The sequence below is a fragment of the Brienomyrus brachyistius genome, chromosome 10, assembly GCF_023856365.1.
Source record: "Brienomyrus brachyistius isolate T26 chromosome 10, BBRACH_0.4, whole genome shotgun sequence".
Taxonomy (NCBI): Eukaryota; Metazoa; Chordata; class Actinopteri; order Osteoglossiformes; family Mormyridae; genus Brienomyrus; species Brienomyrus brachyistius.
The window spans coordinates 14,298,648-14,326,528 of NC_064542.1; the positions used below are offsets into that span (position 1 = coordinate 14,298,648).

Here is a 27,881-nt window from a genome sequence, read left to right on the forward strand (position 1 = left end):
TACAATGTAAGCTTCTTTGAGATCTTGAAAAGCCCTATATAAATAAAATATATTATTATTATTATCAGCTGCGCTGCTTAGAAATGTGCTATATGTACAGCTTACCATACATTGAACCATTTTGAGCTATTTTGTAATACACTGAAATCTTAATTTTGATCAGGTTTTTTATTTTTGTGGTCAGTTTCAGTAATCAAGTTCTTCAACACAAATGATTGCCATATTGCTTTATATTAGTAAATCAAGAAATGTTACAGCAATGTTTGGCTTGTGCTAACAATCCCATGAGCAACAATGTGCCCAGGGTACAGTTCAGAGACCTTGTCAAGAGCTGTTAGACCTTCCATGAATGCATGAGGATGTGCAGTCTCTTCTCAGACAGCAGGTCATGTCTATTCTATATGCAGCTGTCACGCAATTCTGAGGGGGGATGACTAATGATGTCTGGCAACCAGTTCAATGATAGATGATGAGAGAGATCACAGAAATTATACACCTGTAACAGATAGATGTGCAAGTACGATGGCTCGGCCCTCACACCTAAACACATCATTATCATCAACGACATCATCAGAATTGGCTGAATTCAAAAACTGTGACACAAAACTGAGAAAAAAAGGCAGGGCAGAGTTAATCAATTATTGAGTGTATGTGCAATATGTGCATTTGTGTAATAATAATAACAAAAAACGTCTACTACTACTAATAATAATAAATAGTTATCATAATTTTCTTCTCATTATCTGGCTGTGCCGATATGATATTTCAAGCAAATATTGTTGTGACAGTTCTGTAAAATGTCCTAAAAGTTGTATAGCGGTATAAGTCGTATGTTTCTGCCTTTGGTTCATTAATTTGATTAGATGATAAATCTTAAGTAGTATAATCTGTCACTAAACAGAACAAGCTTCGGTATTCACCTCTGTAAAAAAAAAATGCTTTGAATCTACTGGAAATGTGGGGTCAGGAAATCATTTTATGAAACAATCACCCCAGTGAGTAAACCCAGATTCGACACACAGGTCTGTCAAAATGCAACAACTAATTCCGCCTTCATCAGATTTGCAGGAAATGCAATTCTGCATTATAGGATTAACCCAGATTACTTCCAAAAGGTAGCCAAGTGCGGCCAAGTACCAGCAGTAGAAACTGCAAAACATGTGCTTAAACAAATTCTGGGCATATACTGAGTTCTAAAAATATTCCAGGTATATCAAATGCAAATTTGAATTTAAATTACTTTATAAATAACTTTTTGTGGGGAACCACAATGGATGTGTCATTAAGAGAGGTTGCCAGATTTTGAAAAGTTACTGCTAAATAAACCACCATATGGCAACGATTGTTATTCCCAAGGAAAGTTACACAATATTCTTAACATTCTAGACTAGCACCTGCTTCTCTGAACTGGAGGACACAAACTGAATTCACAAAACTAGTGGCAGTAAAGCAGCCACAGAGATCAAGGTCAAACATCAGTCACTGCTATTCAAAACCTTTAATGACAGAATGCAGAAAAATATTACTGCCGCACAGCTAAAATGTAAGAATTTAAGACCACTCTGAATGAAGCATGATTGTTTACAGCAAAGCAATGCATTTCAAGTGACAATAAGTATGTGCAAATAAAAGACAATATATATAAGCCCCAAATAAGGATTTCAAATTCAATTAAATTTCATATGAATTAATTTAGCTCATTTCCTTCTGTGAAGGTTTACATAACATGTGAAATTCGCTCAGTTTCAGTTGTATTTATACCTTTTAGAAGACAGGTGTTTGCATAATCTCTAATTTTGGTTCCTCATCCGATTATCAGAGTCCGCCAGCTTCACATTCTCACGGGTCGATTTGTTACTCACACAGGCCCTGTCTAGGTTTCTGTGTAATAAGATTAAGATAATCGATGGCTTGCACTAGTGAAAGTAATACCTGCCCCCATGCTAACAAATTGGAGGCTAAAAAAACATACAGAAAATAATCCAGCTTGACTACAGTTTGCTTTCAGCGTGTTTTGCCCTAATGTTTTATTATGACGGCTGCTTAACCATATTTCCAGATCGTAGTCAAAGGAAATCATGCCAAGCTCCAGAAACTGATAAAAATGGATGAAATAGACAGAGGCAAAGCAAACTGTAATATAACATATACAAAATCAAAAATCCCCAATGGCTATGAATCCTTCACATGTAGTTTACTTCACAAATGCTGAAATTATAATAGGGAAAAAAATCCACCAGTGGTAAATGCTTATTTTGTGAGGTTTTGGAAGATCAAATCTAAATATGAAAGGCACAAAGAAATAAATAATTTTTCTCATCTTGCCAGATTTGACTAATCTCTTGCCAGTATTGAGTTGACTATCTTGCCAGGTCAATGCCTTCTCAGCGTTTTTTGTTTTGTCTAATCCTCACTCTGCTACAGAATAACTACTGATCACTTGGCCCTTTCTTTATAGTCTCCACCCATCCATCCATTCATCCATACATCCATCCACCCACCCACTTATTAATGTCAGGGTGCAACATAAGACCAGGACTAGGGCACACCCTGAATGGGATGGCAGTCAAATGTACTCTTGGTCCAAAAAAAGAGTTACATCTTGTCCTGTACTTTGCAGGAACCCCCAAAAGAAAACCAGGACATATATACGATACTCCTGATGTCTGTACTCCTGATATATATATATATATATATATATATACACACACACACACACACACACACACATACAGGAGCATCAGAAGCTTTTTGAATGTGGGGGGACACAGTGGGATAAAACTAATATTTTACGCCCGTGTGTGTGTGTGTGTGTGTGTGTGTGTGTGTGTATGGGGAGAGAGAGAGAGAGAGACAGAGAGAGGGAGAGAAAGAGATTGATTGTCCAGAGACATATATGCATAGATCTGTGAAGATACAAGACAAAATCTGCGATTTGTCATGTTCTGATGGACACAGGGCACAAAACTCCTTCCTCTGCTTTGGCAAGCCCTATCACATTTCAGGTTGCCCTAAACCACATCTTCAGCTATTCCTCCAGCTTGGTAGAGTCGTCACAAAAGGAAGATATGAGCTTGGCTATAAGCATACTGGGGAAATATACCCTACCATCTGCCATTGAAGGTATGCTGTGAATTGCTGAAATAGCAAAAGTGCTTTGGAGATGGTCTTAATTTACATTTTAATGAATCCCTTTATAGGTCTTCCTGGGCATCACCTTAGTACCCTTAGTCATAAGCTTCATTATTATAGTCAAATGAAATTTGGAAGTGGATGTTCCCTCTCTGACTGATTTGGTTGCTCTGTCCTGTTGAGTCAGTAAACCGTGCTTCACGTTCTGTGCTGTCGCTGGGCAGATGATTAGGTCACAGTCATGCGGCCAGTCATGGCATGGCAAACAATGGTGGGCTGGCTAGTTGCTGTGTCACAAAATGGTGGGAGAAGGGGACAGGGGCGTGTACTGGTGGAGGCATTCCAGATGCAAAGCACCAAGAGGTGCCTATACATCAGCCTGACTGATGAGGTGCTGTCTGAGGCTGATTGCCACCGACAGCTGGCCATACTCACAGCTTCGCTCACAAGCCCAGGCACCAGAAGGGCTGTATCTATGATATGTGGGGCTGCATCTATGATGCATGATGTCACAGCCGTTCAATAGCCCTGACAGCGCTTACTGCTTGCCTGGTCACAAGGTACTCTCGAGCACATCATTATTATTGCTCAAGACTGCTTGGTGTTTCCCAGCATGCAATTTGCCTTTTGTTTAATGAGCTCTACTCAATGAGATGCGTGACCTGAGAGCAGATCAAACACAGAACTTGCAAGGTTTTAACTCCTTGTTTGTCCCCGATGCACTTGTCTCAATTGAATTTTGTTATTCAGACTGAGATCGCATAGAAATTACTTTGTCAGTCTAGGCAGAGATTCATTGAGCTTGACATAGAAAACTAAAATACTGAGAGAAAACTACTTGTGCAGTTTGTTAATGACTTGGCAGTTGTCCATGAATCCTCGATGATCATACACACACACACATAGGCACATGCTTATGTATATTCACATACACACACCACACACACACACACACACACACACAGGCACATGCATATATATATTGACACACACACACACACACATATAGCCACATGCATATATATATTGACATACACACACACACACACACACACACACACATATATATATATATATATATGTGACACCCGCTCCGTCCGCTCCTCGTGTGTGCCACGCCCCCTAATTACCCACGTGTGATTTCCTGATCGTGCCCAGTCGTGTCTTGTTTCCTGCTGCCTTGTTCCATGTATTTAAGTTCCTGTTTTGTACTAACCCGTTGTCTGTCATTGATGTTAGTCACGTCAGATGTTCCCTGCTACCCGTTCCCCCGATTCCCTTATTAAAACCCCAGTTTGCCCCGTAATTCGCCTGTCTGCCTGCTTCCTGACTGCTCGCCTGCCTGTTCGCCTTACCGGCTTCCAGCGTCCCGTGACAGAATGACAGACCACAAAAAGAAGCGGACAGGGAGGAGGAGAGTCCCGCAGGAGACGATCCGTCTCGGCGCCTGCTCGCTCTCCAGGCTTTGGCTCCCGACAGGGGACGAAAGGGAAGTACCCGCCCTACCTCCAGCCCGGAGGCTGACCACACGCGACCCCGATCCCGTGTGGAAATACTGGTTCTCCAGTGAGGACGAGGACGAGGAGCCCTTCCTCTACCCTTACCCGGAGCCGGAGGCCTTTCTTCCGCCGTCCGTTTTTACGGACGTCGCGCCGCCTCCCGCCACCGCTAGGCGCCAGCGAGGGAGAAGGAGACCGGCGATCGCCGGTACAGAGGACCTCCCTCCGCTGCTCGCTGCAACGGCCGGACCCGAGGAGCTCCCTCCGCTCCTGCCGCCCGCGGACCCCGCTCCCGTGCAGCCGCCATTGCCGGCGGACCCCGCTCCCGTGCAGCCGCCATTGCCGGCGGACCCCGCTCCCGTGCAGCCGCCATTGCCGGCGGACCCCGCTCCCGTGCAGCCGCCATTGCCGCCTTCGCCGCCGCCGCCTGCGCAGCCGCCGCCTGCGCAGCCGCCGCCTTCGCTGCCTGCTGCAGCTCCCGGGCAGGCGCCCCCACTGCAGCTGCCTGCTGCAGCTCCCGGGCAGGCGCCCCCACTGCAGCTGCCTGCTGCAGCTCCCGGGCAGGCGCCCCCACTGCAGCTGCCTGCTGCAGCTCCCGGGCAGGCGCCCCCACTGCAGCCACCTCCTGTTCCTGACCTCGCTGCAGCTCCCGGGCAGGCGCCCCCACTGCAGCCGCCTGCTGCAGCTCCCGGGCAGGCGCCCCCACTGCAGCCAGCTCCTGTTCCTGACCGTGTTCCTGTTCCTGACCGTGCTCCTGTTCCTGCAGAGGCGCCCCCTCTGCAGCCGCCTGCTGCAGCTCCCGGGCAGGCGCCCCCACTGCAGCCACCTGCTGCAGCTCCCGGGCAGGCGCCCCCACTGCAGCCACCTGCTGCAGCTCCCGGGCAGGCGCCCCCACTGCAGCCAGCTCCTGTTCCTGACCGTGCTCCTGTTCCTGCAGAGGCGCCCCCTCTGCAGCCGCCTGCTGCAGCTCCCGGGCAGGCGCCCCCACTGCAGCCACCTGCTGCAGCTCCCGGGCAGGCGCCCCCACTGCAGCCAGCTCCTGTTCCTGACCGTGCTCCTGTTCCTGCAGAGGCGCCCCCTCTGCAGCCGCCTGCTGCAGCTCCCGGGCAGGCGCCCCCTCTGCAGCCGCCTGCTGCAGCTCCCGGGCAGGCGCCCCCACTGCAGCCGCCTGCTGCAGCTCCCGGGCAGGCGCCCCCACTGCAGCCGCCTGCTGCAGCTCCCGGGCAGGCGCCCCCACTGCAGCCAGCTCCTGTTCCTGACCGCGCTCCTGTTCCTGCAGAGGCGCCCCCTCTGCAGCCGCCTGCTGCAGCTCCCGGGCAGGCGCCCCCTCTGCAGCCGCCTGCTGCAGCTCCCGGGCAGGTGCCCCCACTGCAGCCATCTGCTGCAGCTCCCGGGCAGGCGCCCCCACTGCAGCCAGCTCCTGTTCCTGACCGCGCTGCAGCAGCTCCCGAGGCGCCCCCTGACCGCGCTGCAGCAGCTCCCGAGGCGCCCCCTGACCGCGCTGCAGCAGCTCCCGAGGCGCCCCCTGACCGCGCTGCAGCAGCTCCCGAGGCGCCCCCTCCGCCTGCTGACCCGGTTCCTGTCCCTGGCCCCGCTCCTGTCCCTGGCCCCGCTCCGGTGACTCCTTCACCCTCACCCCGGCGACATCGACCCCGACCGGGGGTCGGTATGTCTGTGTCCCGCAGAGGGAGGGGACACAGACGTCGGACTGGGGTCCCTCCCGCCCTGCCCCCTGGCTCGCCCTCCCTCGCCTGCGCTCTGGCTCGGTTGGCGCCTGCAGGTCCTGGCCCTCCGGGTCGGCTGTCGCCTACGGGTCCCCCTCCGATGCCTCGTCACCCTGCCTCGCTCCCCCCCTCCGGTGCCTGGTCGGTCGCCTGCGGGCTCCCCGACGGCGGCTCCTCGGTTGCCTGCGGGGCCCCTACCTCCGGCCCTCCACCGGACGTCGCCGCCTGCTGCGGCTCCCCCCTCCTCCGGGCCTTCGCCGTGGGCCCCTCCTGCTCCCTCGTCCCCTTCCCCGGTGCTCCCTCCTGCTTCCTCCCTGGCCCCTCCGCGGGTCCCTCGCCCTGCCTCCTCGGCCCCTCCGAGGTCCCCTCCGGCTCCGGCCTCCCGGCCGCCTGCGGCCCCTCCGGCTGCCTCCCGTCGCCCGCTGGGGCTCCCTCAGGCTCCCCTTCCTTCCTCCTCCTTCTCTCCCTTCTTTCCTGTCTCTGTCCCGCCTGTCCTTGTTCCTCCTCCTGCCTTTGTTCTGCCCCACTCTGTTCCTGGTTTCCCGTCGTTCCCTCCCGTCACTCCCGCTCCTTTTGTTCCGCCTGTTCCCTCTGTTCCTCCCTTCCTGGTCTGTCTGTCGGCTTTTCCTGTCTTGTGTAGTGTCCTGTCCTGGCTCCTGCCTCTGTGTCAGTTTTGCCTGTCTGTCTTGTTCCCTGTTCCCCATTGATTTTTGCTCTTGTCTTTCAGGTCCTGTTCTCCCTCGTCCCGTCCGTCGCCCCCTTCCTGGGCGCGCCCGGTGTAGCGCGCCTTTGGGGGGGGGTTCTGTGACACCCGCTCCGTCCGCTCCTCGTGTGTGCCACGCCCCCTAATTACCCACGTGTGATTTCCTGATCGTGCCCAGTCGTGTCTTGTTTCCTGCTGCCTTGTTCCATGTATTTAAGTTCCTGTTTTGTACTAACCCGTTGTCTGTCATTGATGTTAGTCACGTCAGATGTTCCCTGCTACCCGTTCCCCCGATTCCCTTATTAAAACCCCAGTTTGCCCCGTAATTCGCCTGTCTGCCTGCTTCCTGACTGCTCGCCTGCCTGTTCGCCTTACCGGCTTCCAGCGTCCCGTGACAATATATATATATATATATATATATATATATATATATATATATATATATATTCACTTCTATGGGAAAAATGCTAATGCTAACTATGGCAACCTTAACCCCTACCCAGCCCTAACCATAACCATAAGATACCAAACAAAATAGAACAGTTTTTTGCATTTTTTGTTTTTTTCATTGCAGTCACGGATTGTTTTATAGAATAGAGTTTTCTCATATGGGGACTAGGAAACTGATCCCCATAAGGTAAAAAAAAGGGTATTCGTCACGTCGTGGGGACATTTGGTACACATACATATTGACATACATCTATATATAAATATATATATATATATATAAATCCCCACTCGCCCTCCTGTGGGCGGTCTTTTGTCCTTCAAGCTCGGGTCCTCTACCAGAGGCCTGGGAGCTTGAGGGTCCTGCGCAGTATCTTAGCTGTTCCTAGGATTGCGCTCTTCTGGACAGAGATCTCAGATGTCATTCCTGGAATCTGTTGGAGCCACTCTCCCAGTTTGGGCGTTACTGCCCCGAGTGTTCCAATTACCACTGGGACCACTGTTACCTTCACCTTCCACATCTTTTCTAGCTCTTCTCTCAGCCCTTGGTATTTCTCGAGCTTCTCATGTTCCTTCTTCCTGATGTTACCATCGCTTGGGATTGCTACGTCTATCACTACGGCCTTCTTCCTCTGCTTGTCCACCACTACTATGTCCGGTTGGTTAGCCATTACCAGTTTGTCAGTCTGTATCTGGAAGTCCCACAGGATCTTAGCCTTATCATTCTCAGCCACCTTTGGAGGTGTCTCCCATCTTGACCCTGGGACTTCCAGCCCATACTCCCCGCAGATGTTCCTGTACACTATGCCAGCCACTTGGTTATGGCGTTCCATGTACGCCTTGCCTGCTAGCATCTTGCACCCTGCTGTTATGTGCTGGATCGTCTCAGGGGCATCTTTGCACAGCCTGCACCTGGGGTCCTGCCTGGTGTGGTAGACCCCAGCCTCTATTGATCTTGTACTTAGAGCTTGTTCCTGTGCTGCCATGATTAATGCCTCTGTGCTGTCTTTCAGTCCAGCTTTGTTCAGCCACTGGTAGGATTTTTCAATGTCAGCCACTTCCTCTATCTGCCGGTGGTACATGCCGTGCAGGGGTTTATCTTTCCATGATGGTTCCTGTTCTTGCTCCTCTTCCTTCTTGGGTTTCTGTTGCCTGAGGTATTCACTGAGCACGTCATCAGTCGGGGCCATCTTCCTGATGTAATCATGGATCTTCGATGTTTCATCCTGGATAGTGGCTTTGACGCTCACTAGTCCTCTGCCTCCTTCTTTCCGCTTAGTGTATAGTCTCAGTGTGCTGGATTTGGGGTGAAACCCACCATGCATTGTGAGGAGCTTCCTTGTCTTGATGTCAGTGGCTTCCATCTCCTCCTTTGGCCAGCTTATAACGCCAGCGGGGTATCTGATTACTGGTAGGGCGTAGGTATTGATTGCCCGGATCTTGTTCCTCCCATTCAGCTGACTTCTCAGGACTTGCCTTACTCGTTGCAGGTATTTGGTTGTTGCTGCTTTCCTTGTGGCCTCTTCATGGTTCCTGTTTGCCTGCGGGATTCCAAGGTACTTGTAGCTATCCTCAATGTCTGCTATGTTGCCCTCTGGCAGTACGATCCCCTCGGTTCTGACTACTTTCCCCCTCTTTGTTACCATTCGACTACACTTATCCAGCCCGAATGACATTCCGATGTCATTGCTGTAGATCCTGGTGGTATGGATCAGTGAATCGATGTCTCGTTCACTCTTGGCATACAGCTTGATGTCATCCATGTAGAGGAGGTGGCTGATGTTCGCCCCATTCCGTAGTCGGTATCCGTAGCCAGTCTTGTTGATGATCTGGCTGAGAGGGTTAAGGCCTATGCAGAACAGCAACGGGGACAGGGCATCTCCTTGGTAAATCCCGTACTTAATGGTAACCTGTGCTATTGGCTTGAAGTTGGCCTCTAGAGTTGTTTTCCACAGCCCCATTGAATTCCTGATGAAGGCTCTTAGAGTCCTGTTGATCTTGTACAGTTTCAAGCATTCTAGGATCCATGTGTGAGGCATTGAGTCATAGGCTTTCTTGTAATCAATCCAGGCGGTGCTCAGGTTGGTATGTCTGGTCTTACAGTCTTGAGTGACTGCTCTATCTACCAGTAGCTGGTGTTTTGCTCCTCTGGTATCTCTACCAATTCCTTTCTGGGTCCCGCTCATGTATTGATCCATGTGCCTATTCATCTTAGCCGCTATGATGCCTGATAGGAGCTTCCATGTTGTGCAGAGGCAGGTTATTGGTCGGTAGTTGGATGGGACCGGTCCCTTCTGGTGGTCCTTCGGTATCAGGACTGTCCTACCTTTGGTCAGCCATTCCGGGTGGGTCCCATCCATTAGCAGCTGGTTCATCTGTGCTGCCAGGCGCTCATGGAGTGCAGTTAACTTCTTTAGCCAGTAGGCGTGGATCATGTCAGGACCTGGTGCTGTCCAGTTCTTCATGTTTGAGACTCTTTCTTGGATGTCTGCCAATGTGATGGTTACTGGGGCTTGTTCAGGGAGGTTGCTGTGGTCTGCTCTTCCACAAGAGTTCCACAAGCCACTGTGCATTGTTGTTATGTGATGCCTCTTTCTCCCATATGCTCTTCCAGTATTGCTCAGTCTCCAGCCTTGGTGGGTCTATCTTCATGCTATTACCCTGCCACTGAGAGTACACCTTGGTACACCTTCAGTGGAGAAGGTCCGGTTTATTCTCCTGCCTTCTATATCTCTGGTGTACCTCTTCAGACGGGTAGCCAAGGCTGTGAGTCTTTGCTTGGCAGTTTCTAAGGCCTCAGCTATGGACAGCTTGTTATACTTCTTAGGTACCTCTTTTTTCATCACACCTTTCTGTAATTCTGATAGCTGGCTAACTTCCCTCCGTGCTGCCTTGATTTTAGCCTCTAACCTGCTCCTTGCGGCTGTTGTTCATCTTATAGCCAAGCACCTCAAGGATCACTGTTGCTGTGGCTATCTGGTGTAGCTGGTTAGTGTCAGTGATGGTTGTAGTAGGGATTGTCCGTAGTGCTGCATTCACATCTTCTAGTAGACCTTCTGAGGGTACTTCACGCATTCTTGGTAATCAGTGTCGGAGGGTCCAGGTTTCCAGCTTAGCTGGAAAATACAAGCTGCTCTTGTATTCAGCCTACTAGGGCTTGTAGTTCTTGGGGCTTGGTACCCAATCTCGGAATGTGGGGATGATGATGATATCTCCCCCCTGACCTGTCGTCCTGGCTCCCCCTTGTCGTAGCATTCGTGTTGTACCTCATCAATCTCTAGTTGTGATAGCAGTTGTTTCTTGCGGATGTTGGAACATTGAGTTGTTTTGGTGTTAGTCTTGATGTGGGGTGTCGAAGAATCCATAGGTCCCACATCCGCTTCATGTAACCTCTTTCACTGGGGTTACTTGTATAGTAGCATTCCAACAGTCCCTTGTTCTCATCTCTTGTCCATGCATGTCTTGTTCTTGTTCCAGTAGCCCACTTATCGTCAGATTGTCCTGGTTCCTCAACATCTGGCGCAGACCTTGTTAATCCTTGTTAGACCTAGGATCCATGTGTGAGGCGTCTGAGCCGGCGTGACTCTATTCGTATGTTTGTCTCTCATATTTGAGGAGGTCTTGCCTAAGGACCCCTACTGGAGGTAGGCCACAACCGGGATTTGAACCCCGGTCTCCCATGTGAAAGCCGGCGATCTTACCACTACACTATCCAGCCACTATATATGATATACACACATACACACACACACACTTGTGTGCATTGAAATAGCAAAAATAACAACAGCAGTATATACCTGACTGCACATAACACAGTTAGTGATCAAATGTTATTTGATGGTGTTATGCAAGAAAGCCTCATTAGTTATTTAAGGACATAAGGAAGCTCCGTTATGGTTACTTTGCCTTTGATATCATCCTTCATCTTGAGAACAAAGCACATATTATGTCAATACTAGTTCCCATTACTATAAATGTCCCTACTTGAAGGCCTGCTTGTCTGTGGGCCTTACTCGCTGACCTTGGCATTTTTAGAAGGACAAAATGTGAGTTAGTAAGAGACTCTTTCGGGGGCAAATCACAAGAAAATAAACGACAGCTGAAAACGTGATTTCTGATTCAATTTTATGTGCAGTCAGTAGTAAGAACAAGAGCCTGTCATTCAGTTTGAGATGAAGGGTTCTTTTCTTGACCATAGTGTCTGTTGAACACCAGGTAACCACAACTACCACTAAGCTCAGAGTGTTAGACCCTTTTGATCCCAGTTTTAGGAAGACAAGAGATTATCTGTATTGTCATCGTACATGCACAACAAGAGCCAAACAATGCTACATATATAAAATAAAAAAGTATGGTTCACCTTATCGTAATGTGCCTTTTGGTTACAGCATTTTTAGATTAGATTTAGAGTTAGAATTAATACATTTCTTGACACGGGTGAAACCTAAGTATAGATGTTTCTTCAAAAAACTAGCCAATGGAAAACTTGCTAATTGTGGCTTGGAGTTGGTTACAGCTAGTGCTCTGGAGCTCAAAGAATCTCCCACATCTCTTAAATCAGTAGTTTGGGAACATCTTGGCTTCCCAATAAATTATGTCAATACTGCACAGAGAGAGTAGTTTAGTAGATAAAACTAATACACTGAACTGGGATATTTTTCTGGAAACACATCCAACTAGCACACTCGTTTTAGACTACATCATCCGGGGGTGTGCTTTTGCAAGGAAATTCAGACTGGCCTAAAAAAAACTAATGCTAAGTACACACTACATGAAAGATCCACTTGCTGAAAGTTTTTGGCGAAACCCATCAAAAGCCCCAGATCGGAGGCAAACTGGTGTTCGATCGATGCTGGTAAATTGGTGCCGGATTGCTACTTGCTACTAGTTTAAAGATACGACTGGACAGAATCACCGATCCACCGCAGACACAGGTCAGATGTCTTGCAGGCTAAACCTGTCGGCAACTCCTGTAGTGTGAACAATGTTGCGACCGGCAATGAATGCGGCGAGGAGGTACAGCCAATGAGAATGCAAGACAGGGGGTCAGGTGAACCCTCAAGGAGGAGTAAATAGTTCAGTTTGTTAGCAATTGTTCTTAGTGTTCGGGGAAGAGGTGTAGAGATATTCCATGAAAGTTTGCATTTCACGCATTTGCGGTTAGCTGTGGCTTTACACTGAGATGGTGCAGGAAAAGTCTCGGCACATGCTTACTTATACTTGATTGCACCATGCCAAAGTCGAACATGTGAGTCCCTTAACAGAACCAGGCTGTGTGCAACAAGGCAAATATATTAGCAGTGTCAAATGCGAACAACATAATTTCAGTGACCCCCACCTGCTTAGAAATCAATTATTTTTTTTAAACTCTCACGGAGATTTTAAAATGGTCACCTTGAAGTATCGTGTTTTCCCCCCAACCCTAGCAATCATATATTTCATTTATCAGCATAACAGTGTTGTTTGTGATTACAAAATTAGCAGCATTGTAAACATATCTGCTTCCTTTTTAGTTGATGCAATGCATTGTGCAGTTATTCAGTGCATAACAATCCACTGGGTGCCTGTGTTGTGTTATAGCAGACAGTCCTCTTGGTCGAGATATGCAGGGGAAAGTCAGTTGTTTTTTTGGGGCAGGGGGGGGTGGGCAGTGTGACATTACGTGCACTGGAACTGAAACCAAATGTGCCATTATCCAACCATCCCAGACTTGTATTGATGCTGGACTATTCTAAAAGTTATAAAATAGTCCTTAAGAAGACTAATCTTGCCTTGATGAAAGGGTAAAACACCGATTATCAACACGAGCTGTGAGAACAACAGCTGAACATCAATGCTCTGTATCCCGAGTGTGGCGGGAGCCAACTCTACTGGCGCTGCGACATCCCAGGAGCACCTGTAGAATCCGGACAGGCCTTTGCTATGCTCTGCTGAACCCAGAGAATCAGCCTCGAGGTGAACTCCAGCCCATTATCCCTAATGACACCCCTCCCTCCATGCCCCCACCAGACATACTTACAGTAAATGGAGTTAAATTAAATTGAAACTCAGAAAAGGAACGTCTCGACCGTAACAGAACCTCAAGTTCGTGCTTAATTAACCAGAATTGCACTGAATCTGCTTTACGGAGGATGGCAACACAGGCAAGTATATATCACTGCAGCCGGGAACCAAGCGTCGAGTGGGAGGGGCAATGTCGAGTGGGAGGGGCAATGTCAAGTGGGAGGGGCTTATCATCAGAGGCTAGGAGGGCTTCATAGTGAGGGTTAGGGTTGGGGTTAGGGCCTCAGATGATAACAGTTATAAACCCCTCCCACATTTCCTCACCTATTTTATATTACCCCTCCCACTCGACATTTGGCTCCTGGTTGCAGTGATATGCCTCTCGGGTCAGGGACTGATCCTAAGCTGCCTGAGAGGCCAACTCCAGAGTGCTTACAATACTGATGCCTGCTTCTTCACTGTATGTACATATGAATTATCCTGTTCTGCTCTGTCTCTGATTAATGGACTTCAGTACGCCAAGCAGCAAGGGGCAGTGACGTTGAGTTTGGCGGGAGTCATTTATGCATGTGGAGGGAAAAAATGCACGGGGATCGACCTCAGAACATAAAACAAATAAAATGATGCTTTATTTTCCATTAGCATAAGTACAGGTACTTCGGAATGCCCTTTTTCCACATACCCCATCTTGCTCAGACTGTCTATGTCACAGGTGTCAAACTCCAGTCCTGGGGGCCGGAGCCCTGCACATTTTTTGGCTTACCCTCGTTTAACACACCTGATTCAACTCCTTCTGCTAATCACATCACAGCTCTTGAGTCTGAATCATTTGTGGTGGAACAGGGAAAGAACTAAGCTACACAGGGCTCTAGCCCGCCAGGACTGGAGTTTGACACCCCTGGTCTATATAGTGGAGGCATTTGAAGAAAGGAGATGATGAGCTTAGAAAGACCAACATAGCTCCAGAAATGGTTTATTCTGGAGCTAAGCATATAAACTGCACCTCATGGATGTTGATTTTTTAATTAAGGTGAATTTCAAATTAAAGCAAAGGCTGAATAATCAAGCAATAAAGATACTTTCCTGCTGACAAACACCATATGCTGCCTGGCTAATAAACACACAGCCCAGCACCATATGCGATGATCGCCAGTCTACATTAGGAAGACTGAACAAAGGCTAAAGGTGTCAATAAAGGAATGTAACATTCCAGAGATCAATTGCACATAAGATTGCTGTAAATTGCTAATAAGGTCTCATTCTGGATGTTAAGGACACAAAGAACATTTGAACTCCGAGGTGATCAACATTTGCCACAGAAAACGCAAATAGAATTTATACCGCTAAGCGCCCCAACAGAGAAGATGCAATGCAGGTGCAACTGCTGGCGACCAGCAACTCACACCCGCCTCATAAAGCATGAGATTTGCTTGTGCAGCAATGTCCCAAGATCAGCTGACCACTTCAAACTCCCTCACTTGGTGGAATGGTATAAATTAGTTTTAGTGGGACTGCTGATCACAGGTGAATAATGAGAGCTTTTGAGTTTAACTATAAGCTATGAAATAAAAAAAATAAAAAAACTTAGACACACAATAAACCTTTTCTTGTTGATAAAAAAAATTAATTGTAATACATGAACAAGCTAATAAAGCATATGATAAAAAAAAATCATGCCTGCCATCTGCTTAGATATTTCACTCATCAATGACCAGTAATTCCAGCTATCACATTTAATATGCAAGTTCTTATTTTGTTTGGCAACAGGAAAGGCTTCAGAAGGTACTCTACACAGGCACAGAGTACATCTGTAAGTGAATGAAAATCTGTGCTAATCCTGGTTGTTCTTCTGTAAAGCTCACAACCTCAGAGCCAGGCTATCACTCCAGGGCACGAGTATCATCTTCTGCCTTCTGATCTTAACAAATCGGTCACTGCGCTGAGAAAATCAATAATGTTAAAATCTTTCACCTAACTCTGAAAATGGCCCAGAGCCCTGTACATGGTCCATTATGGCTCAGTATACAGGCCAATCTGAAGTTGGAGATGGAGGGCGGAGCCTGGGGTGGGAAAGGGGATGGGAATGGGGGGGGGGGGCGGTGGATGTCTATCTCCCTCGGTGCCAAAGGGAGAGGAAAGGGACACGTTTATGAAGGTGGTGTGTTTATGTCGACACATGCTATTCATCACTCTTGATAAATGAGTTGCTGAAGATGGGAAGAGCGAGAGCAGTAAATAGCCCGGCTTAATGCATGCAGAAGCGGAAGGTTTTCAACGAGACTGCTGAATGTGGAATGTAATATTCCCTGTTGAGTTGCAGAATTTTCTATACACGTTTATAACTATACAAGCTACATACAAAAAAAAGAAATGACCACTAATTCCTAAGAAAAAAAGTCTCCCCTACATTTAAAACACATAGAACAGAATAATGGAAATGCGTGTTGTGATGACTGGTGACAGTTTTCCAGAATGCAGTACTTACAGTTTCACTGAAGTTCCTAAAAGTGCAACTGAACTCTTGGTATCAGGGAACAGACAAGCTTGTAGACAGTGGGGATCAGGCCGCTGTGGGGACAAACACGAAACACTGTTTTATATCTGATAAGAACCATGCGGTATTAAATGTCGTTTTTGTCAAAGGTCATGCAAGGAAATTGATTTACACCAGCCACTACGGCTGGGTTCCCGCTGAAGAGCTTTTGCCGGCTTTTGGACCAGAAGCCCTTTGGCAAATTGAAAATGTCACTAGTAGCAGATTTCTCGTCTGTCATTATTAGCCATTGCCATCCCTGGATTAGTTAATGGTTACTGATGCAGGGCTGAAAACTTTGTATCAATCAGCCAAATCGAATTACAAACCCAAAAAGCGTTGTATCACACAGCCAAGCAGTATTACAACGCCAAATCACAAAGTTCATCGAATATGGGTATCATCGCTGGACAAAAAAAGCCAATGTTTAATTCCAAGAGAAAAAGATGCAAAACAGAGCAGGGTACAAAAATAATGTTTGAAATAAAATTTCACAGTTGCTGCAATCAGTTTGCGTTCTGCACTGATACTGGTCATAATGTCGTAGAAAGTCCTAGAAAATAATGAATGGGATTGGAGAATGGGAGTATTTCGTAGCAAGACATTTCTGTCAGTCAAAGTCTGGTGGGTACGGTTTCATTTCACTGTAAGACTTTCCCTGTTCCCCTGCTTAATACACTTCCAAATACAGCAGACAAATTTTGCGCATTCTATTCTTGCGGCTTTGAGAGGACTTTCGCAAAACACACCCCCAGTCTTCACACTCGAATTCCTCTATATTGTGTTTTCCAAAATAATTGTACGAGTTTGTAACAGTTACCGACACTCATCCATCGACCCCCCCCCTACCCCAGTCTGACAATATCTCTCTCCATTCCCACAAATCCCTAAGGTTATGTTTGGATGGCAGGTGTGTTTAAAGTAAAATGGTAATTATAAATAGGAGTACAACATTAGCAGCATAACATGGGTAAAACAAGGGGTCAGACTGCACGTATATATATATATTTTTTTTATTTTATTTTTTATTTTTATTCCTCAGAGGAAAAAAAAAACTATAAATTGTTGCAATGAGAGAGACAGTGATAAATGCAGCCCTGGGAATCTCGAGTGAACCATCAGCATGTATCATCCTGCTACTTTCATAGGGAACCTAAGGCAGAGCCGACCTGGCCCAGGCGTATCGATTCTGCTTGTTAAAACAGCAGCTCCACAACAGTGGTTTTTATTTGCTCACAGTTTTATGTTAGACATACGCACATTTCTGTGTGCTTCACTGGACATGGACCGTCGTAATTATCGGGGGCAGGATTTTTGCCTGAAGACATATGAGGATCCATCAAGTCAACTTTGCAGACAGATTCACATGAAAGGGAATGAGGTGGACAGGGACTGGTAGGAGATAAAGTACACACCACACAAGAGACGAAGCACAAAAAATAATAATGGTAAGCTTAGCCATATACCATGTGACCCATGTGACCTTGACACAAAACTCAGGATCAGGGTTAGGGTTAGCACACAACAACACATGACTTATTTATCTTTAGACTTGAATATTTGGAAGTCCAGAAAGGCCATATATTTTAGATATAACTTTTTCACATGTTTTTCACTATCATTTTTTCACGAAAAGTTATTTCAATGCTGTTTTTTTCAATAACAGTAATTTTTCAACTTTTATCCCCATTGTTAGTTTTGCTACTATTTTATGACATGTAAAGATGGCCGACCTGGCTAGACATATTGGCAGCATGGATCAGCATAATTAGCAGACTAAACAGCACTGGCTATTCCATTAACGAAAATCTGTGTCATTAAGTTAGCTTACTTTTCAGAAAGTGATTTGTGCTGAAGGAACTCTAACTAATTAATCGACATAATGATGGCACACAGCTGGCGATCCACTGCCCCCCCACCAATAATAAGGCGCTTGATATTATTTGTTATCATGAGAAAACAACAAGAAAAAAATAGTAGTGATTCATTATAGTATCTGAGTCACCCATGGATGAATGTGTTGAAATTCAAATGCAAAAGCAAAAAAAAAACTAGCTTAAAATGACTAAGTGAAGCTAAATACTAACTAAAAGAAAGCCAAACACAATAGAATGTGGGCTATATGTCCAGTTACTGTGAGGGGCTTTGCCAGTGTTCATACAGACAGTTAAAACCATTTTATGAAAATTTATGCAAATACATGAGATGGGCCTTAGCTTACTATTATTGATAAGGGTGCAGTTTTGGCACATGGTCTGAAGTCCTTTATTACATGAATAATTTAGTACTTTAATACTTGGTTGACTCGGATTGGCAGTGCATGCTCAAATCCATGGTTGACTCAGATCAGTAGTGACAATGGAAAAAAAAGCAGTCATGAAAAACATCTTTTGGTGGAATAAAATAATGCATAGCCTTTCTAGACTTCTGTGCCAACCCAAGTCACCTGACTCTTCTTCCTGAAATGGTCACACCCTCTAATTCCTCTCAAAACCAATATATGAATGTATACATTCTGAAATTGTTTAAGGCAATTTTCGAGTCGAAAAAGACTTCTGCCAAATAGCAGTGTAGATGATTTCAGTGCTAAAATTAAGCAAACCAACTAAATTAATCAGGTAATCGGTCACTGAAAGAAATATCTTGTTCATTATCGTGTGCTTGGAGGTTAGGTCACCGGTAATGCCAGCAGAGCAAAAGAGCCAGGAAGTGACAGGCTGAGAATAAGTGCTGATGATATCTAAACGACTGACAATTGATGAAAGACAGTAGTGTGAGCAGTTTCATGTTTACATTTAGTCATTTAGCTGATGCTAAGGTCCCAAGTCATATTCAAGTCAGGATCAGAAAACAGGGGCAGTATCCCTGGAGCAATTGTGATTCAGGGCCTTGTTCAAAGATCCAGAAGTAAAATCACTCAATGCCAACTATGGGATTTGAATGAACAACCTTCCGTTTAAGGGCATGGAACCACACGTTACCCTATCATACTCAGTATATCCGGGTTCATATCTGGGCTTTCTAAGCGCTGTGTTTATTAATTTTACTGCGGAGGCAAGATATCGTGGGACGTGGCAGCATCATTAGTAAAGGTTAAGTCTTGTCATGCAGTGAGAGTGACTTTCACCTTGGAGACATTCTCCTCATATTCACAATAACTTGAGGACACCACCGAGACGTACATATAATGGAAGCCCATCCCTGTCACTGTGTCTGTGTCACAAAAAAAATTAAATACAGGTAAGACTCTCAGCAGTGCATTTCATCAGGGAGAAACGTCGAGTGATGGTTGATGGCTTGTTCACCAGTGCTGGGATGGATGATGAATACCACTCCCTGATTAAGTAGCATGGATATAAACATCTCTATGGCTCCATCTATAGGTTTGCTTTCTCCGTAATAATGCTGTATAAGGCAAAACACAGTAGCCTCAGCCTGCTGTGTGCTAATTACCCCTCTCTAGTGGCTTCTGAGGCAGCCACTGGAACAAAATATTCTTCTATATGCAGGTACATGATAAAAGAAGGCAAGTAAAAGGAAAAAAACGAATTAGTCAGCAAACAATAAACAGACTATCATGAAAATATGATAATAAAAATTGATGGCGGTGATGATACAAGCTACTTTCCAGATGGCATTAGCTGGGGACCAGCGTAAGGAGGGGCAGGAATGAATCTCCAGCAGCATGGCTTGTGGACGAGAAGGTGATGGCTCTTAATCTATACTTCTGCTTGTATGTGTGTGTGTGTGTGTGTGTGTGGCCCAAGCAGGGACATTAATGAGTGCTGTGAAGAGGGAGGGTTGGGGGGGGGTACAGTATATTATCAAATAAATGACATAAGTCCTCCAGAGTCATTCCCTGCGGTTGGTCATTCATTATAAAATCTCCAAGTCCAAGATTTATTGATCTGACTCATGAAGAATTCATTTTTTCCTCTTTTTCTTTTTTTTATCGGCTGATTATATGGCTGTCATATGATTCAAGCCTGCGCCACTTTCCGTGCTTATAATTTAAGAAACACTGTTGCTTAAATGAATTAAAACAATTCTGTATGTTAGAAAATGTATTTTTAATGAAATGTTTTTTTTGTTTTTTTTTTTACAACAAGGAAGGCGTAGCCTGTCTAATTTTGCCAGTCTGATGGAGCTCCAACATAAATCGAAATGAAATGAGGCGGAAGACTTCAAACACGATTATATAGTATCCAGTGAAACAAAACCGAATGCATTTTACCGTAAAATTTGATTTATTTCTATATATATACGTCCCATTATATTGCTGGTCAAAAGAATTGCGGTTATGAGAGTCCGCTTCCCTTTGTTTAGCTTGCTTTCATGCTCTGACTTTCATGACTTATTTTAATTGACTGAGGGAGCTTGCAGGTTCACAGTGGCTCATTGCAGGTGTTTGCTCAAAGACAGGATCACGTTGAAAGGAACGGGGGGACTAAATGAGATGACTGAGGCAGCCCGTTTATCAGGTTTCCAACTGCAGCCCCAATACGGCGTCAGCTCGGGCCGAAACGAGAAGCCACCGTCTATTAGTCTGCCTGCTCGCCTGTGCGATTTGCTGACGAGCAGGGACTCCGAGCACAGAAATCGATGCTGTTTAAATACCTCGACTGCTTGGACTTTCATATTCAGGGGAGGCCCAAGTGGCGTCCACATACACAACTCCCTGGAGTCCCGGTCCCCTAATAATTGCAGCATTGGCGATTATCAGGGAAGTCAGGAGCAGTGGGGATCAGTCACTGTTTATCCATTGCTGGCTGAGAGCTAAATGTCTTTGCGTGATGCTCCTGTTGGCCTTGGGGATTCGGTTTCCCTAGGCGTACCCCTACTGCGAGAACGGCCCTGCAGTGTCCTGATAGTCAGCGATGCCCGTGCCAGCATCTCAGCATGCACGAGGATGCGCACAGCATGGCTCCGTTTGGCTAAATGCTGCCTTCGGAGTATGGACACCTACGCAGCAGAAGCCACCAAAAGGCACAATGCAAAATATTTAGCTGGTAACACATGACACCCCCCACCCCCCATCATGTATAATGATCAAATGCAGATCTATAGTCAGTGCTGATCAACACATTAGGTGACATAGTCATCCGCATAGGGCACCATATTCTGAGGGGATTCCGACATAGCAAATCAATTTCACTTTGTCTTGGACGGGAGGGTGAATTCGGCTCGCTCATCATGTCCTGCTACCCTTATAATACACAGCTAACAACCCAGGCTTAAAAAAACACATTATTGTATATTTAAAACCAATCGCAAGGACTCAATATGATGGAGATAGATAGTGAATTATCATATATCAGTTCCCATACATTTGTTGAACCTCCTCCAGTTAATGACTACTTTTTAGTCTCTCTTCAGCTCATTTCATAACTGTCTTCTAAGGGAGCCCCATTTCCAGGTGATTCAATATTACAGCTATTATGTGCCTCCTTCATTTAATTGTAGGTCAACAGAATAATTAAGGGCACACACTTTGACTCTAAAGGGCCACGGAGAGCAGGGTCTGAAAATCACAATGCGTCAAGCGTAAGGGTGTGTTGTGGAATATATTACATCCAGACTTGCCCAGAGTTTGCCCAAATTTTCTGGAAATGGTAAACAGGACTAGGTAAAGTTATCTTGCGTTTAGGGTTTAGAGCTCCTATTGGGGAGACAATTCATTTTAAAAATCAATATCTCTTTAATAAAAGCAAATACACAACTGAGCATCTACTTTCAAAATAATATTGAACTCTGCAAGAATCTTCAAAACCCTGATGCTCAGGGTGTGCAGTTTGAAGATGAATTCCTAACATTCTAAAAATTCACTCAGTAATGAAAAACTATTATATCCTTCTGACCATGAAAACCTAAAAGACAGAACTTTCAAGCTAGCAAAGTATAGCCTTAGGTTTTATTTTTGACTACTAAAATGAATGTGATTAATTTAGACATTTTCATAACCAAAGTTGTGAGAGTCTTGGAAGCGCTCTAATGTAGAGAGGTTCTAAAATGTGCTCTTAATGTTCTTAAATAAGATTTATTATCAATAAAGGAGACAAACAAAAGGCAAGAAATATAGAAGAAAACACAGCAGCCTGGATGAAAATAGAAAATGCAATATGTTTCATACATTATAAATTCTGTAGATTTTTTTCATTTTATAATGAGAATGAAAACTAAGAAACATTCCACAGTTTGAAAACATTTCCAAGAATAAAATGATAGGATTTTTCTTGATATGAATGTTGTAGATGTGATTTGCAGTCTCCATGATGTGAAATGGCAGGTAAGCAGAGATGGCTTGGTTGATATGTAAACACAACTGATAACTATCATTCAAATCAATTGTATAGATAGATTCATTGATGCTGAATGAAATGTGACATTTTGATTAAATATCGGCCCATTGAAATTGATTCTTTTCATCTCAGGGTTTTTATCCAAGTGGCTGGTATTCCATATTTCTTCGGCATTGCTGCATTATAAACTGAGAACCAATCAAATAAATGCTTTTATTTTTCAAGTCCTAAAATTAACCAAGACTAGTAGACAGATAAGCCTATAGAAAATCTATCGACTAAACTGATTCTATAATTAGAATTTCACTAGATTATAATTATCATGAAAATATTCATGGAAAAATACTTTGATTTATTTAAATTGTTAAACTCTTTTAATCTAAAAAAACAGCTTTGAAAATTTTGTTGTGTTCTACCACTTATTTTCTAATTTAGAAATTTTACTAATTTAGGAAATGTTTTAAGTTGTTTTTTTCCCACTTGGTCTGCTATGACAGCAGATTTTATCAAACGTTCAGTGCAAGAATTAAATTCTAATGTTTGAAGTTCATTAAAGAATGCAATACTATGCCATGTTTTGTGGGTTTTTAACAATAAAACGATTGACATTAGTGATGCTTTTTTTGTACCAGTGTTAGGAAAAACATCAGCCGTCATTATCATGCTGCTTTACTAATAGCAATTGTAATATCGAAAGACTTCACACCTTTATTTCCAGAGTATTCCCAAAACTACCAGTGATGAGACACAATAGAAAACGAAAATATCCAAAGCTAGTCAATTCAGGACAGAACTGGGCTTCGCTTTAAATGGGGGGAAAAAGGCCAATGCCTTTTTCAAATATTATAGCTAATTAAATAAACCCACTATTAAATTCCCACTCTGTGAGAATTCCCTTGAACGTCTTTGGCATTACAGCATCCTAACCTCATCCTGTATCTTACTTGGCATTTATCCGAGTCAGTCACTAGGCAGTAGAAAGGAGAGCGGCTGGGCTGCAGTGTAAGGGATGAATGCCTGAAATTCGTAGATTGTCTGTGATACTGCTTCACACTGGAAAAAAAAGAAAAAAGGTGTCAAAAATGCTTGGAAAGTATTTTTCATTGCTTTCCTTTTTTTCTTGTTTAATTGCTTAGCTAGCATAATGAGAGCATTTGCTGTACTCTGTATTGATTTTGTCATGTCCCCAAATGACAACTGAATACACTACCCCAGGACACACAAAACCAGATCCGATAATAATAACGTTACCGACGCTAAAGGTATGTGATTTTTGACCTCGGAACAAAAAGGAAAAATAAAAACACGTTCCGTAAACCATACTATGGGAGCGAGCCAGGGAAGGCCCTCGATCACTTGTCCTCTGGGCTGCCGCACCTGAGTGTCAGCACCTTGCATCACCCACATTCAGGCGAAGAGATAGGCATGAAAATCCAGGAGCATGTAAATCTGGAAGGATTGGCTGCAGGAACCTATTGTATTTGTGGGGACATCTGTGCAACCAGCATATGGACACTGAGATAGAACATGCAGGAAGCAGATGGGAGTCGATATACAAAGAAAGACACCTAACAAAAGGCAGAACTCAGGACTGATATTAAACCTAATTTTTACAAGCTTGGCGAGGTACTTTATATGAATGACACTGTTATGGAACGCAGTACTAAGTCCATGTACTTTTTCTTGCGCAGATCTTATCTGGCTAATCTTCACATAGCAGGCCCAGATGCCCAGGCACAATCGATACTGAGGCTCCAAATGGATTCTCGTCATGATCAAAAAAATGGCAAAAAGTCACGATTGCTTTTTCTCCAGAAGTACATATTGGAGAAGGTTTATTTGAAGGAGTTATGGTAAAGCATTTAATTCTATACTCTAGTCTTGATATACATTGTATTTCGTCTTACAAAATCACACTCACTTGCTTCAAAAGCTAATAGATGTGCAGTATACAGCATATTAAAAACACCTGCTGTTCCAAACTTTTTCCATGCCTGGAACAATTTCTGGTTTAGGCTGGCTGATTTATACTGTTATTTCTTTTGGTGATCAATAAGTCCGATTAGGGCATCCTCAAAGTCCAGCCTGTTACTGAAAAAATAACAAGGCCTGGCCTTGCTTGTGATCCAGCTTAGAGTCATTGTTACCCCAGGGGTCGACACTGGATGCTTTGGTGATGTAACTGGAATAAACTGCAGCGTTTTAGGTCACAGTAATAATTCTACAAATTTTTTCATATTCCAGGAAAAATAATACCAGGAATGTATTCTGGGGTTAAGTATGTTGCCAGCAAACTTGTGTGGTCCCGTTATCAACACATAATATTTAAGCATATCTCTGAGTGGTTGAATGTTTGTTAATGTTTATTGACCAATACCAATAATTTTGTCTCAATTTAGAAAAATTATCCTACAGTGTTCCCTAGTCAGCAATAAGGCTGCTGGCATGGTGGATAAGGACTCAGGCTGTTAACCTGATTGCTGCCAATTCAGGAAGCATTCCCGTAATTTTTTAGCTGCAGGGGTAAAACTGTAAGTTGCCTTAGATAAACAACATAATGTATTTGAAGGCTGTTTACAAAACCAACTAGTTGATTAATATCCTATAGCTCATAAGAACAAGACTATGAGTGTATTATGTATGAAGCCAAATTACATAGCTTCAAACCTACTTAACATCTTCATATTCATTGAAATTAGCTCTGTATTTCAAACCATTCTGTTTAAAATGCAGCACAATCAACATTTCATTCATGCTGTTTTCGAATAACTGGGTGACTTAGATGTGAAGAGCGTTAGGGTAGTCTTCATCAAGTGCCTGAAGACAGATGTCTATCTTCACAGCAACTTGTTTTGAGTATTTATAAGTATATTTTCAGTTTGAATGAACCCAAACTGTTCCATTTTGCTAGGGTTTTTGAAGTAGTAGATGAGATCTTCTCATTGCATTACCAGGTCTGAAACATTTGCCTATGAAAATATTCATGTTTTTTTGCAGAAACCTATTGTTTCTAAGGAAGAATACTGACAATGGATCACATGCCTATCTGGTGCTGTCATTTCAGGCTATTTTATTACACACTGGTCTTTCATTTGGAAAATCCTTGTAAAACAGAAAAAATGGTAGCTTCAGCCACTGCAGACAGAGAGATTTAATGGCTGCACATCGATCTTCAGTTCAGGTCTGGAAAGCTGCAATATCTTTAGGCTTATGTTCCAACCAAGTGAACCACTGAATTCCAGTCATAGCTATCTGAGCCAAGTTAACACCATCCTGTGCTCAGCTTCGTCAGAGCTGTAGCCCTTCAACATCAGAGGTAAGTAGCCCTCTACTGGACCAAAGACAACGCTTTTGTTTCAGTAGACATTGACAATGCTTCCATCACACAACAAGCGCCAAGATTTCAGTCCCTCTAAAAGTTGCCAGCACATGTAGCCGTTCTTGATTGATTGTACGTCTCGGAATTGTGGAAGCATGGAATTTATTTCGTAATGAATTACATTGCTTTCAGTCCCTTTCATAAATATGAAACATGCCTGTTATATTGGATTTCGAGCATTACCCATTGTTTTCTGTATAGCACATGGGATGTCTACATACTTAAAATGGCGTCAAACTAACATTCTTAGTAAATGGCAGGGTGCAAAGATAAATACATGTGGTTAATTGTCTTACACGTGTAATATATCTTGTGTTGCTAATACATATTCTGAAGGCACACTAGGCTTGCAGTTGCATTGGTTCCTTGCAGGATATTTTTATTAATGAAACAATATTAACAAATCAGCGACCATTCTGGCACTTGTCCCTTTATTACATGTCCCTTCATGCAGTGTTCTTATGTTGCATGTGTCATCTGATCCCATTTATAACTGCTGCTGTAATGTCAACATTTCCCTTCATGGCATTAATAAAGTGCATCTTAGTCTCATTTATTATTATTCTTACTGCAGTCATTATCTTTCTTAAATCTTATTTTGTTTCTGTTCCCCCCCAGAAACATCAGTTTACTCAAGTATGTTTCCGCACTATGAGAGGAAATCAGATGGATTGGGAGTCAAATCTCAACTAACCCTGATGAACATCCAAAAAAATATGTATATTTTAAGGAATATCCATCCATCCATCCATCCATCCATCCATCCATCCATCCATCCATCCATCCATCCATCCATCCATCCATTCATTTTCCAAACCGCTTATCCTACTGGGTTGTGGGGGGTCCGGAGCCTATCCCGGAATCAATGGGCATGAGGCAGGGAACAACCCAGGATGGGGGGCCAGCCCATCGCAGGGCACACTCACACACCTTTCACTCACACATCATTCACTCACACACCATTCACTCACACACCATTCACTCACACACCATTCACACCTACGGGCAATTTAGCAAGTCCAATCAGCCTCAGCATGTCTTTGGACTGTGGGGAGAAATCGGAGTACCCGGAGGAAACCCCACGACGACATGGGGAGAACATGCAACTCCACACACATGTAACCCAGGCAGAGACTCGAACCCGGGTCCCAGAGGTGTGAGGCAGCAGTGCCACAGCTTATGTTTACAAATTTCATTAAAAAAAAAACACGGTTTAGTATTGATACTCAGGAAAAATTAGATGGCAACTTGTTTATTTCCTGTGCAGGATGAAGGCAGAATAACAGAGAATAAGAGGTGAGTTTGAGATCATATCATTGCTTCCAGCATGCTAGCACTGATAGCCGGCGGGAAACAATTGCTTTTGTTGAAGAAAACGGCTCGACACTCCCATCAATACGTGATAATGCAGCAGCCAATAGAACAACAATATAGTCAAATGATTCTGACAAGGCTAGATTTCAATTGTTTTTAAATTGTCTTTTAATTCCTCTTGTTGATCAGGTCATTTGCAATGTCAGGGATGTTTTCCCACAATACCAATGGCCTATTCTCAGGGATCTTGGCAACTAATTAACAGGTAATTTATTAATGTGCTCAAAATTACATCTAAGATATTAGATTGATATAGAGAGTGAGGGGTATATTAATTATCAATCCACCGTCTTTTTACTCAGTGGAGCAGTCATTCCCCTGGTAGCTTTAGGTGTAAGTCTATTAAAACAGCAAGCCTTTACCCCAGTCAACATTGTAGAGCAAGTGTATTTGCTTTTAATTTGCACATACTTTCACCATAATATCTTTAATCTTTTGTCATGTCTTACTGCTGAATGAATTGCATGATTTTAGAGGTTGCAGTCTGTGTGGAGCCAGTGCCTTCCTTACAGCCAGAAGACAGCAGAGCTGAAATAGTTCTCTCGTCACCGCAGATGCCTTTGGATGCTTTCCATCCCTGCACTACACATCTCAACTTATTCCGTTCTGTAAAGCGTTGGAGTTCCCTTCCTGCTCTGTCAGCCTCTTGCTGGGTGAGCTTTGTGTGGGCAAGTGGCAGTCTTTACCCTGCATGGCCTTGACAAGGTAACACCTCTCAGTGGCCGGTCTTAGTATTCCAAAATATCACTATAGCTTTAACCCCTAGAACCACATGCCAAGGTCTCCAG

The 27,881-nt window shown here is 44.4% G+C and overlaps 1 protein-coding gene across 3 annotated transcripts in view; it reads right to left on the minus strand.

Annotated features, from left to right (window-relative positions):
* The window catches only part of frmpd3 (FERM and PDZ domain containing 3), a 112,057-nt gene that overhangs the window by 56,009 nt on the left and 28,167 nt on the right, over window positions 1-27,881 (minus strand). The window contains exons 2-3 of one of the 3 annotated variants that reach the window (XM_049027471.1): window positions 23,285-23,393; window positions 15,994-16,076 (exon numbers count right to left, since the gene is read on the minus strand). The exons of 1 other annotated variant lie outside the window; for it this stretch is intronic. The gene's annotated coding sequence lies outside the window, so the exon portion shown is untranslated. The remainder of the gene's footprint in view (window positions 1-15,993; window positions 16,077-23,284; window positions 23,394-27,881) is intronic. One more of the 3 variants, XM_049027470.1, reaches the window with a different exon arrangement.